The following is a 13,948-nucleotide window of genomic DNA, read 5'->3' on the forward strand; positions in this document are numbered from 1 at the left end:
TATCCCAGTCATGCATATATGTGCATATATTCATTTGCATATTTTTTATTAGAGGTTATTGCAAGATATTGAACATAGTTCCCTGTGCTATACAGAAGAAACTTAAAAAAAATCTATTTTTATATATAGTGGCTCACATTTGTAAATCTCAAACTCCTAGATGTATCCCTTCCCACCCCCTTTCCCCAGTAACGGTAAGATTGTTTACTAAGTCTGTGAGTCTGTTTCTGTTTTGTGGATGAATTCGTAGTGTCTTTTTTTTTTTTTTAAGATTCCACATGAGTGATATCATCATTGCTTTACTATTCACATTGAACCAGCATTCTCTCTTCTTCTATCACTGGTGGGGCAGGAAGGGGAGACGTGGGAGGAAGGAGGGTGGCAAGCACTCGGTTCAAGTCTCCTCCTTGGGTTACAAAACAAGAAGCCCTAGGAATGGACTGGCTGCTGTTTTGCCCTCTCAGTGTTTTTCCGAGCCTCACGCATCTCTGTGGACTCCAATTCCGGCGGCTCGTATAGTAACACATCACTTTTTATTACTCAATTCTCCAGGAAGATCAGATCTTTTGAAAATAATTGAGAACCAAGACAATAACCAATTAATGAATGGGAAGAACCCAAACTGATGTCATGCTATAAATCCATACACAGTATTAGGAGAGCCCCATGCTACCGTAATCAGAGTTGCCTTACTCTTATTTTACAAGCAATTAAACACATCTTTTGATCTAATTTTCAAGTCAATTATCTCACTGGGACCAGTATATTAAAGATTAAAGGGGAAGAGACTAAAGATGGCTCCTTTGACAAAAACAAGAAGCGGTATCTCTACGTCTGAGCAGAGACTTAAATTCACACACTGACCATAGTAATTAATTTTCATGATAATGAGCATGCATCCTCACCAAGATAAAACAGTTTTGTGTGTCTTCTTTTAAAAAAGGGGATGGGAAATTTCAGAATTTCCCCTATATATATGATGAAATAAAATGAAATAAAATGAGGATGAACTAAAGTGAAGAGGGATAGTGTACCCATGACAGCGCCTGGCTGTGCTTAGTTGGTACTCATTAAATGTTGCTATTAATATAAAGTATTATAATGTGATAATCAGGAGTGGACCCAGGTTTTGTAGGGCCTGAAACTTACATAACTTCGGGATCCCTCGTTAAGAAAAAGAATACAAAATTACGAATATAAAATTAAATAGGAAAGGGAATATTTGTTTAGAATAAGAAATCTTTACAAAGTAATGATTTTGAAAAAGTTGACAATTACGACAAGAATCACAAAATCCATAAAAATAATGTATTTTTAATTGACTTCTGGGCATTTCTTTATAATCCTTTTTATCATAACTTTTTTTGCTGATGGCCCTATTCACATGACATTTTATAATACCATTTTCTGTAGAGAATAAGGCCAATTCAGCCTCTTTCCAGCATGGTCAATCATAATTTATTTTTTACTATTGATAATGAAAAATTTCTCAGTGTCACAACTTGTTTTTTGCTCATATCAGGTAAACTTTTAGGATTATTGTCAAGTTGGAGAAAACCTCTGTTGAGTTTCTTTTGAAAGAGCTGTAAGTTTTGAAAGGATATTTGGCTCTGGACTTGGTATGCCTTCCTTGCTTCTCCTGCATTAGCCACATCCAGGGCTGGATGCTGTAAGCAACGTTCCCAGAATGATGGGACCTTCCTGTCATGATGCTGGTGAGCCTGCCTAGGTAGGAACATTCCTGGAAGCCATTGCTGTGCCAGGATAGCTAACAGTAACACAGCTATACACAGGAGTTACTGTAAATCATAGAAATCAATCCGGGTTCACTAAATTCTCAACACAACTCCAACATCACTCAAAACATGGGCAAAGTACTTGTAGGAAGTTGAAGAGGAAAGAAATAGGGGTCCTACTTGTGGTTAAAATACCTTCCTTCTGCAAATATACAAAAACATATGACCATGTAAGTAAGGACACTTCTCAGGTCTTGAAAGAATCATATGCAAGTAAGGGACCCTGAGGCTTAAGCCCTGGAAGATTCATGGTCAGTTGACCCCTAGTGACACTAAATATCTCTGAGAAGGAATGAGTAGACTTGGGCCACCAGTTTGCTTGGGAACTAGCTGTGTGACCTTGGGTAAATCATTTCATTTTTTATGGACCATCTTTCCCATTTTTTTGTGTGTGTTTTGTTTTGTCTTTTGGGGGTGGGTAATTAGGCTTATTTGTTTATTTATTTGATTTTGTTTTTTGTTTTTTGTTATTTTTGTAATGGAGGTACTAGGGATTGAACCCAGGACCATGTGCATGCTAAGCATGCACTCTACCACCGAGCTATACCCTCCCCCCTTTCTTTCCCATTTTTAAAGTGAACATAGCGATATGTAAGATTCCTGATACCCACAGAATTAGGTGACTCTGAGTACTGTTTCTGAGCAAGCCTAGGAGGGCCGGGGACGTTGGGAAAGAGTAAGTAGTCACTGCATTAAGACCATCCCTCCCTCCCTCTCTCTTCCAGCAGAGGTTTGCTTAGCAAACGAATCCTGGGTTTTCCCAGCACAGCAGAGCTATGAAAACTCTGTACTACTGAGTTTTGCTACAATTACTAGCTGTGACAAGCCTGTTTTTCTTTTCCTGGGAGCGAGACATAAGGAGTGAACTGAGCTGTTTGAATGACTTACCCAGGCATTCCTCTTTTGAAAGTCATCAGGGCAGGAGGAGAATTGTCTTGGAGGCAGCAGGGCTCAGGCCAATTCCCTGGGTGGTCTTGAGCAATTCTTGTTTTTGAGGGGACCTAGGAATCAGATCAGACTGTAAGTTTGGGAGGGTTCCAGTGCCTTCTCTCTTCACCTCTTGACCTTGAATTTTTCTCCTTTGATGGATGAACTGGGAATGGGAGAAAAGTGGGTGGTGACTAGTCTTCCCTGGACAATGTATACTTTGTACTTTTGTAAAAACATTTTTAAAAAACTTAAATCCATTCCATAATGGAAAAGGATCTGAAAAGAAAAAATATATATGTATGTATATATACAACTGAATCACTTTGCTATACACCTGAAACTAACATTGTGAATCAACTACACTTCAATACAAAATTTTAAAATACTCAACAAACTGCTCATGTAAAACAAAACAACAAAACAAAATCCATTCCAGTCTTAGCCAGCTTGAACATACATAAAAATTTTTCCCCCAAGATTCCTTTTCCACAAACCTACAACTTTTTGATATCCATTTAGTTTTTGTCCTGTGGTTTTTCTCTTTTTCTCATTCTGAAACAACCAGTCATTTTACTTATGTTTTGTCCACAGTTTTTTCCTTTCACCCTTATTTTTCTCAGTAGTTTTAATTATATATATTGATTAAACTTCCTCACCCTTAGAATCCTTCATTCTTAGTGAAAATTAAGGAGTAAGCAATTGTGAGCTGTCTGTTACACTAGCATTCTGTGAATTAGCAAGTTTATAAACATATTTCATAATTTCTACAGGGATATTCTTCCTCATAGTAAATTTTTTGATGTGGCACAAAACATGTTTACTGAAAGGCCCAATATCTTCTGTTCCTCTGTGAAAAGAAGCCAAAAGCGCCTAAACCACTGTCAGTAATTAATGTTTCAGTATCTTCTCTTATTTGGGAATGAACTAGGGAGTCGATAAACACCCATTATTTAACTTATATCAGTATAACTTAAAGGTAATTTTTGAAATAGATGTTCCAAAAAGCATAATTATTATTGAAAAGTTAACCTGTACACTTTTATCAAACCTACATGTTCTTAACACTTACTTGTTCTTAACAATTATGTTTAGATTATTTATAAAACTTTCATAAGACATGAAACAGCTAATCATCAGCTGAAATTATCTTCCTTGATGACAAATTCTTTAGCACAGAAAACATGAGCTTGTTTGACTTCTAGGAGACCTAGGTAGAACAAAAGTTTTATACTCAATGAGGATAATTCTAAAGACATGTCTGTTTTAATTAAACCAACAAACTTAAACTAGCTTTTATTTACCAGAGATTATCCTAGATCACGTGAACTTGAAAAAACATTTGGGTTAGTTTCTATAGTTCTGAGAGTACACTTGATTTATATACTGCTTATTTCTCTTTAAGCCAGTTAAATAGAGCTCTTTACAAATTAATTTTGGCAATACAATCCAGAGATAGAAACAAAATCACACATCTGTGACACACATACATAGACATACATAAACATTCAGACAGGTGCAAATGGAGATCTTGTAGTTTTCCTTTTGACATTTTAGCTGTGAGACATGTATGATAATACAAAACTCACCAGTTTATAAAAGAACATTTGGATCCAAACTGTGTTTCTGGCAGATGGTATAATTTAAGGTTACCTACTCAGATGACTAAAGCATTTTACTAATATTTGTGAAAGAAGCTTTTAAGACTTTTTCACAGGACTGGTTTTCAAAACAGGCTTACTTTCCTCCCCCTCCTTCTGATGAGAATGACTTTAGTTCCTAGAGAAGACCGGATAGATACTTGCATCTCAAAGGGGGAGACCAGGTAGATACTTGCATCTCAGAAGGCACAGAGCAAGAGGACATGTTCTACCAAGAAGGATTTTTATTCCCTGAGTCCGGATCTTTTATAATATCTGCAAGCCTTTTGACAGAAAGAGAGGGAGGTTTTGGGATTGGTAAAAAGGATACAGGTGGGCTTTGAATTTTTCTAGAGCGGCATTTCTGTTCTTGTGAAACCTCGATCTGTAGACAAGTATAGTTGTTTCAAATTTCTCAAAGAATTGGGTTGCAATTCTTGAATGATACCAAGAAGCCGATGCGCCCATTCAACTGTGTTTTCTTCAGTTTGCTTTTTAATTTCAGAGAGAAGATCTTCCAAGATGGAAATAAATTTTTACGTTCTAGATTTAGAATTGTGTATCTTTGGAACGTTTTAATAAATCCTTTTACAGAGCCTTCAGAATATTTTTCATTCCCTTTGGGTACCTAGGTTCATTTTAGCTTGTGGGGAGGGGAGGCCTAAAAAAAAAGTTTCTATCTGGCTCTAATTATCAGCTTCCAATCTGGCAAACCCCTGACCATGGAGCTACTTAAATATCTTGTCAGGTTTTGGTCAGGACAAAGAGTAAATACTTTTGGTGGTACTGAAAAAACCCTCTGGACACAAGAGGCATCCCTAAAGAGGATGCAAGAGATATTACCATCTCAAGATCCAGAGCCACTCCCAAGGATAACTGAAAGAAAGAAAGGTGACTCCCCGGAGAGCTGGCAGCAGTTGGTAGGCCTGTGAAGGAAAAACCGGGCTGGTCTGACAAGATAACTCATAAGTCTAGGAATGTGAAGGAGAGGCTGGGCTGGGCTAACAAGTCTAAGTATTGGAATACTGATCTGAGTTCTGCTGGACTAACTTGTAAATCTAGGTTAATTAGTGTTGGTTTGCTGTTCATGTTTTTTTGCTAGCCAGCTGGATTTTCAAAGATACATATCTGGCTTTGGAATGTTGGTTTGCTGCCTCCCTGCCTCCACTTTTGTGATGATGCTGCTGCTAAAGCTGTTCCATGCCTATTGGCCGAATACCCCAAGCTTGTACTTTACCCTATAAAACCTCATATGCACATCTTGAAGGTGCTCAGAGCTTCGGAGCAGAAGCCCCTCTGAGCCCGCCGGCGTAATACATCTGAGTACTCCAACCCTCCGAGTGGTGCTTGTTTCTTGACTGGCCTGTCGTTTCCGTAACAGGCCTAGATAGTTGCAAATGGGATGCAACCCACAATTCAGTCTGGCCATATTCTGGGGGCCCCGACCTGATAGTTGCCAAGTCAAGGACACAAAATGAGACATTCTAGAAGGCAACAGCTGTCCCTGGGAGAGAAAGGATTGACAATGAACGGGTACCCAAAAACAAATCCACAGGCAGCAATTGAAAGACCTAATTCTTATGCACATTTTCCCGTCTGCCAATCTGAACTTAGAAAGGAGAGGACAATATAAAATTTTATCTCCGTCTTTCTACCAGGCGCCACAGATAGAAATCCGACTTTGGTAAGGATTCTTACCCTTTGCCGCCTTCTGCTGGTTTTCCCAGCGTGCCGTTCACAAGCTCTGGAGCAAGTGGGGGTGTCCCAGTGGGTCTCATCCTGGTCACCAGACAGTGTAGAGGAGGAAGAATCATTTTCCCTCTATCCTTCATGGGGAGGGCTTGGCCGAGAACCCTTTTTATCTCGGGCACCTCATAAATGGATAAGCTTGTCTGGGTTAAAAGTTCCCCACTGTGGCCACTGTCACTCAAGATTATCTTTGGAAGGTAAACCTGCTTACTCAGCCTTAAAACAAACTTGTATCCCCCTGAGGCCTCACAATCATCCCAGTTCAGTGTTAGTCAAACCTTGTTCCACCCAGACCCAGGCTGATTTGATCCCGTCAGTTTCTAAGCCAGACCCAGCCCAACTCTAGCCGGTTTCTGGACCCAGCCTGGAAAAAGAAGTGTTCACATAAAGTCAGAAGGCTCAGAACACAACAGCTGCGGAGCTAGGATCCGAGGGGGACTCACCCATCCCCTCCAGAGGCAGCGAGAAAGCAGTGCTCAGCACTTACCTACCTCCATCTGGTTCCCGAACCCACACCTGATTCCTTTATGCTCCCGGATGCTATGGGGCACTGCTTCAGTCCCCTCTTCTGACACCTAAACGGTTAAAGGATGAACTGAGGCACATTAAAAATGAGTTTATTCAAACCCAAATCTCTTCACATTGGACAGCATCCAATCTAGCGGACAGAAAGGAGCTCGGAGGAGCTGTACCAACAAAAGACTTCCACAGGCAGAAGGGAGCCAGAATAAGGAAGCTCTTCTAAGCCAAAGGCAGGCTGGTTGTTGTAAAGTGACTTCCCTTTAGGGGACGGCAGGGGTCTTTCAGGCAGGTGAGCTCACCAGGGCCGGTCAGGTGATTCCTGACTGCCTGGTGTGAGATTCCGTTTCTGGAAGAGCTGAAATTATAATTAAGTTAGGTCTTGGTTTTGTGACATGAGGCTTAGCATAAGCAACTCCATTTTGGGCCTGTTGTCTTTCACAAGTTACATGTTGAAGACTCAGTGGACGTTTCCTAGGAGATCAAGTTGGAGGAGGCACTGCAGAAGGGCAAACGGCATGTGTTGAATTGTTGTGGGCAAATAGACTATCCATGAATGAGAAGGCTTAGAACAGTGTGTAGGTGTTTATATCATTCCAGATTTTGTTCTGTGCATTAATCCATATATATGCATGTTTAAACAAAAAAACAGACATGCTGCAAACGTATTTTGTCCTTTTATTAATTTAACGTGAATATCTTTTTGAATTAATAAAAATGTCCTACAACAACATCATTATCAGCGATTGAATATTATTCCATTGTATTATGGCAATTCATTTAAGGTTAGACATTCAGAGTGTTTTCAGCTTTTCACGATTAGCAACATTGATGAAGTGATGAAGATCCTTGCAAATAGATGTTTGTCTCCATCCCTTAGGAATAATCGCAGTAGAATTGTTGGGTCAAAGGGTCTGTACGTTTTAAAGGCTTTTGATTAAGTATTTCTAAATTGCCCGTCCAGAAAAGTTGCAGCAATTTAAGATCTCTTCAGCACTGGAGAAGAATGCCCATTTCCTCTCGCCCTCCCTCACTAGGGCGAGATTTTATCACGCTTTTAAATCTCTGCCCATTTGAGAGGGGAAAGATGGTAATTTGTTTGAATTTGCATTTCTTTGATTACTAATGTGATTGAGGAGTTTTTAAAAATAAGCTTATTAGCCATTTGCATATCTGCTTTTGTAAATTGCTGGTTTATTTCTTTTGGGCAAGAGAATCTTTTCCTTCAGGAAATTCTTCCTAAGATACTAGGGTCAGATTTATAAGACACTGTCTTTTGTTCTCACTCTTCAAAAACCTGCCTCCTATTGGAAAAAGGAAGAGATAGTCTAAAGGAGGAAATGGTGTCCCTGTTACTGAGTGATGAGTGCAGCAGTGGGATCAGGGGCAGAATTTAGGCTTCTTGACTCAACTCTTAGCTCTTGCCTCAAAGTTACTTCTCAAGTCAGTTGATTTCTGTTCATGGCTATTGTGAATGAAAAATGCTGAAACCATATCAGTAAACAAAGAATGCTGAAACCATCAAGTCATCAGCAGCTGCCGCCACCTCCCCAGTGAAGGCAAGCCTGTAGCCCAGCCTCTGCAGCCACTCACAATGGTGCACTCTGAGGTGACTCAGAATAAAAAAGGACAGAATGCTGGCCCTAGATAGCTAGGTGCTTGCCAAAGGAATGTATTCGAGCCCAAGTGTTTGCTCCCTCCCATACATAGAAAAGCACTAAATTCTTTAACTTGAGATTCCTGGTTTTCTTTAGATAACAAGCAATCTTTTACTGTTCCAACTACCTGGTCTTTCTTGTAAAGCTCCTATATATCCTAGCTTCTCCCCTTCCTCTTCAGAGCAGTCCCTCAGAGCGATCTGAGAGGCTGTCATCCTGGCTTGAATCCTCCCGCCAAATAAAACATAACTCTCAACTTTTAGGCTGTGCATTTATTTCAGTCGACACTATATAGTCCCTTACATCTCTTTTAGAGGGTGACAAAAGGCTGTCTTATACTCCAGGTATTTGTGTATCTATATCAAATATAGTATATATTATACTGTATTATATAGTATAGTTTATTATGTAGTTTATATTATGTTGTTATATTATATGAATTATCAAGCTGATAATAGATGAAGCATTACCCTGCCTTATTCTAGGTTTTGAGCTCCTAAAGGCAAGGAAAGTTTATTCTTCATCTTTTAATGTCCTGCCACATGTAACACAGTGGCTTGTCCATAACAGGTGCTCTCTAATGTGGGATGAATAAATAAATAATGCCACCTCCTAATAACGCCATGTTAATTCTAGCAGATTTTGAATTTCCTGGTCCTTCTTCAAACTTGCTAGGCAGTCTTAGAAAAATGACCCTACTTTATAGTGCTTCTCATTCTCCATGCCCCAGAGGAAAGACTGGTAGTATTTGTTCATAAGATTTTGTGTGTTACACTGGTGCTTTGAAAATGCTGAGAATTACTAAAGTGCTGAAAAAACAATTAAGAGAATTCTACACAGAAGTCATTAACTACACTTGAAATAAAATGTGTGAGTTAACACTGACATTTCAAGGACTATATTTGCTAATAACTGAGCCTTGACAAATTGAAATTATTTATAAACTTGGCTAAAATGGGAATCCAATACTATTTCTAGTCTTGTTGAACAATCCAATTAAGGAACTCTTCATATATAACATGTGTGCCATTTCTCCATTTGAAATATTATGATGATGTTATGTTTCAAATCTGAAGGTGTTTTTTTGACAGTGGTTTGGTCTTTTCAGACTTGGACTCAGCGGGGTCAGGAGGAAGTGGGGGGGTGTTTATTTACAAATTATTTACTTTGTCTTGGCCATTTGTATTTCTTCCAGTCCAAAAGATGGAGCTCAGAGGCACCATTTACAATTCAGCCTGTGGGAAGCAGCCTCCACCCTCTACCCTAGGCTGCTTGTGCGTGCTTGGTCTGCAGGAGGCTCTCCCTGTTGATGAATGAGTGGGATTCCTGGAGCCCTGCTTTTGTGAAAAGTCATAGAAACTCAGCCCCCTTATCGCCCAAATGTTGACTTGACCCCATTACAGCATAGATATCTTACTTTCGTGCTGAGAATTCCTTTACATGACTTTGACCTCTGATACAAAGGGAAGGTCGGAAGGTTCCAGAAAGGGTCTGTCCTCATCACTGATGTCTTAGTCAGCTTCATGCATCTGAATCCTGTCAAATCTGCAGACCTTGCTGGTTTAGGGATTCCACGTGCTGGAACGTGGCCAGGTAAGACAACTGTGCTAGCTGAGTTGGGTGCAAATGAGAACGCATGTCTTGCTTGCTCACTTCAGAATTAAGTGTCTGAGTGACAGCTTATTCTGTCATCCGTGCAATGCTGAGGTCCTCCAAGAAGTTCCCTTCTCAGTGAATTCACTTGGAATCGAATAGGAGTGGCCAGAGCTTTCCATGAATTTGGTTCTTTTTTTATTAAGCTGCATGATAATCTCTAATGTGGAAAGGGTGGGAAAAATTGCAGCCGCTTTTCTGCTCAGTGTTCACCAGTGTGTTCTGGATAAACCATATGTGGAATGAGGGGAATGAGGAGGACCTGAGATAATGTTTTGACTTCTGAAAAATAGCTACCGCTATCTCAGGATGACAGAGTGAGGTGACTTTTGCTTTCCTGAAAATATCTTTCTTGAAGACTCCTTCAGCCTTTCTCTAGGTGGTGTTGTGACATCTCTCTTATTGCCAGTCCCACTGTCCTGATGAGCACTGTGAGGTCACAGCGGTGGACTGACACTGTAAAGTTGAAATTAAAAAAATTTTTTTTGGTGAGGGAATTAGGCTTGTTTGTTTGTTTAAATAAAGGTACTGGGGATTGAACTCAGGACCTCATACATGCTAAGCATGCACTCCACCACTGAACTATACTCTGCCCCTGTAAAGCTGGAATTTGAACAGTGGCATCCACTCTGTTCTAGGCTAGACCTGCCTGTTAAGCACACTGCCACTAGGTTGTGCTAGAGTATAAACATAGCACCAATGTGCATTTCCTGGTAAATCTTCGCTTCATTGGCTATTTTCTTTATTCTTTCATTAAAAAAAAAAAATTTCTTCTTTTCTTCATGGCTTGGAAGAACAAATCAGAAACATCATTGTGATCACTGTTCTTTGAAATGAAGGACCTTTGAGTGACTCTGTTGTGTGTAAAGGTCTGAGATAGTGAGATGCTCAGAATTATTTACCTTCATGCCTGCCTGGATACACTACTTAGCCACTTTCCAATATCTGGTGCTCTGGGGTGAGGACCACTGCTTCTCCTCAGTTTTCCTGCCAGCTCCCCATTTTCTACCTGACTTGTCAGCACTGGAAAGCTCAAGGCTCTATCTTGGGTTCCTCCACCTTCTTTTCTCTGTATCCTCTCCTAGATTATCTTCCTCAGTGATGTACCATCTGTGCATCAAGTGATGCCCCAAGCTCTATGTCTAGTCCCAATCTTTCCACAAAACTCCAGACTCATATATCCAGGATGACAAACATGCCAGCTTTCTGGGGCAGTACCGGTTTGTACTTGTTATCCTGAAATAATTATCATTAACACCCCATTTCTTTCTCAAAAGGTACCATTTGTGTCATCCACATGTTGCTGCTAATTTGACATCTTGAATATTTTATAGGCATCCTAATTACTGTATCTGAAACTGAACTCTTAAATTTCTATCCAGTTCCCTTATTTCTTCCCAGTTAATAGAATCAAAATCTACCAGTTGTTTAAGCCAGTTATCTAGGACTGTTCCTTGATTATTTAATTTTTCTGATCCAATTGGTCAATGAACTCTGTAGACTCTACATTCAAAATGCCGTCCAGATTTACCCAACTCTATCTCCTCCACTATAATTCTAGTCCACCCACAAACATCTCTAAACTTGGATAGATCTTAAAATCCATTCTCCATATGGTAATCAGTTTGGCGCTTATATAAAATCATGTGACTTTCTTGCCTAAAATCCTCTTACAAGGAGGGAAGTAAATAAATGGGAACAAAAATAGAATTTACTATGCCACTAAAACACGCAGAGAACCTAGAATTTATTGAGCAGCGTTGTGCTAAATTATTTGCATTTATTCTCTCATTTAATTTAAGCTTCATCTCATCTCTATTTTTGTGGGTATTATTCTAGTTTATTCCAGCTAAAAGAAAGCAAAATCAAACAAGAAAACGAACAAAAAAAAAAGGAAAGGGTGGCTCAGAAAGACAAAAATAACTTGCTTCACCCCACCCAGCTAGTAAGCGTTAAAGCTGGATTCAAATCTCAGTCCTCTCTAGCACTCAAGCCCAAGGATTACCTGTTTGTTTTTTCCAGTTGGTTTGTTGGCAACTAGTCATCGTTCTTCATCTGGCCTCTGGAATCCTTTCTTAGGGGTTTTTGTATTACTTTGGCCATTTGCCTAGTGATTTATCAACTGATATCATTACAGTCTTGTTGAAGATTTCCTCTGAGCGACTGTATTGATTAAGATTAGATTTGACTCTGGATAATAAAAGCTAAAAGTCGCCGTTTTATTCTTTCTCACATAAAGAAGTCTGGAGGTAAGTAGCCCTGGGCTGTAACGGGGCTCCTGTCTCATCATGTCTCTGGCTTTCTTTCTGCCCTAATGTTGCAATGCGTGGTTCCTTGAGATCATCCTCTGCTCCAAGATGGCTGCAGGGAAGCCCTCCAAACATTGGCTCTGTGACTAAGGAAGGGGAGGAGCCAGAAGACGCTGCTATGGTGACTAACTTGGTTTTCTGTTATTTTCCACTATTTGGGATTTTTTTTTTTCCCCAATGGGAGTCTGAGTGTATAAAAAATAAAGTGTGGAATAAAGTTGATTCGGCATCAGATTGACCTGGCTATAATTTCCAGATTTCCCTGGGACTAACTTTGCTAATTAGGCAAGTTGTGTGACTTCTGTCAGTGAGGTACCTGACACCAGCATCTCATTTAATTCTTACTAAAGCCCCCAAGTAGAAATTGTTGTACAGATGAGAAAACCGTGGCTCAGAATGTGTCAATGCTTATCAAACAACGATCACTGTGTGATGATCAGCTTTCCACGTGGCACACAGGGGAATTCAAAACTCTTATTTATCTTCGTTTCGTCCAGAGTTTCCCTCTTCACTTTCAAATAGGACCCTTCCTCCTTCATGCTTTCAAGTTATCAAGGTTTTCTGAGGAAAAAACCCCATGCTTACTGTGATCAGAGATGAGAGGAGAATGTCATATGGCTCTACAAAAATTCACCACTAGGGACTTCTGATGTAGCAGGTCTGCATGGGCTTGTGACATCTGTAGTTTAAAAAGCTGACGTGTATCTCCATGGGTGAGCTCTGGCACAAGAAGGACAACTTTCTGGAAATGCCTTGCTGGTCTTAATTTGGTATCTTCTTGGAGAGAAAAGTCTTTGCCTCTTCCAATGTTTGTGCTGTCATATTAAACAGACATCTCTAAATTTCTTGTCACACTGACATTGCTACCACCCTCCTGCAGAGTGCCAATGTAATCTTTCTTCTCAGATTCATCCTCAGGAATTCGCTTTCGGAAGGCACTCCCCTTTTCCGGGCGGTGGGGTGGAGTGGGGCTCATGTCTATATTTACAGGCGCTGCCTAGGCTGTAAGAGCTGCTCTCCTTTAGGGGTGCTGGGGACCCCTAGTTCATCTTGCCCTTCCCCCTTTGCTTCTCTCCGTGGTTAAGGCTGACAGGGGAGGATGAGAAGAAAAGCATAAACACTCCAAATTGGCAGATTGGATTTCAGAGAAAAAAATAATATTCAAGGCGTATCTCCCCTCTGTTTAGGCTGACAAAAGGCTGTCTTTGCGAGAACTCGGCGGTGTCACGTACACTGTTGGCCCTCTGCAAATCAGCACCGATGACAACATTGTAATTACACTTCAAAAACAAAGGCAGTGAGAAACTGCATTTTAAATATCCTTTATTCGGTTGCTCCAGGGGGGCCTGTGTAAGTTCAGTGCTGGAGAGCAGGTGCAGAGATTTAAAATATGCTCAGCAAAATCTAGAACCCAGTGCTTCGCTTTCTGTCATATCCATTGCAACTGGGATGCTTTCCCCGAGGCTTGAATATTAAGGGAGGAGATGGTGTTACCAAATCCAACCTGGATCTGCTTGCCTGCTGCGCAGCAAAGCCAATTTACTGACACTGGAATGTGGGGAAAGAAAGAATAGCATTCATTGCAGGACCCAGCAAGGAGAATAGGCAGCTGATGGTCAGACCCAAACTCTGCGATGGCTTCCAGGGAAGGCCTTTTAAAGGCAATATTTGGGGTGAGGTTTACAGAGGGCATGACT

General features: G+C 40.4%; 1 protein-coding gene across 3 annotated transcripts in view; it reads left to right on the forward strand.

Annotated features, from left to right (window-relative positions):
• AGBL1 (AGBL carboxypeptidase 1) overlaps positions 1-13,948 on the forward strand; it is a 618,212-nt gene that overhangs the window by 15,523 nt on the left and 588,741 nt on the right. The window lies entirely within an intron of this gene.

Source organism: Camelus bactrianus, chromosome 27, assembly GCF_048773025.1.
Source record: "Camelus bactrianus isolate YW-2024 breed Bactrian camel chromosome 27, ASM4877302v1, whole genome shotgun sequence".
Lineage (NCBI taxonomy): Eukaryota > Metazoa > Chordata > Mammalia > Artiodactyla > Camelidae > Camelus > Camelus bactrianus.